Here is a 686-nt window from a genome sequence, read left to right as displayed (position 1 = left end):
TTTAACCTCTTATCCTAACGTTAGTGCATAACCCATTCCCTGAGAACAACCCCTATCCCATAATTCTAACCCTATCTCCTAGTCATCACTGTAACACCAAATCCCTAACCCTAATTCTAAACCGCTAACTCTAACCGTAACCCTGCCTACAACCCTAACACTGACAGTAACCGTTACTTCTAACCCCACGCTATGCCTAACAAAAACCCTTAAACCTTCACCCTAACCCCTAAGCCTTACCATAACCCTTAACCCTAATCCTAATCCTATAAATTCAACCTAACCCTAGGTCTTAAAGCTAACCCTAAACCTTACCCTCACGACTAGACCTAACCCTGACACTAACCTAACACCTAACCCTAACCATAACCCCTACAGCTAACCTTAACCCTGAACCCTAAACCTAACCCTAACACTGAACCCTCACTATATCCCCAACCTCTACGCCTAATCCTAACCGTTAACCCTCACCCTAACACTTAAACTGGACCATAACACTAAACATTAACCCTAACACTAAACTTTAACCCTAAACCTGAGCCCAAACCTTAACCCTAATCCTATCCTTTTACCCTAAACCTAACCCCGAAACCTAACCCTAACACTAACCCCAATCCTAATTCTAACCATACCCCTTCATAAAACACTAACTCCTAACCCTAACACTTACCAAAAACCCTAATCGC

This window comes from Eulemur rufifrons, unplaced genomic scaffold (genome assembly GCF_041146395.1).
Source record: "Eulemur rufifrons isolate Redbay unplaced genomic scaffold, OSU_ERuf_1 scaffold_97, whole genome shotgun sequence".
Classification (NCBI taxonomy): Eukaryota; Metazoa; Chordata; class Mammalia; order Primates; family Lemuridae; genus Eulemur; species Eulemur rufifrons.
Note: the sequence above shows the minus strand (reverse complement) of the source record.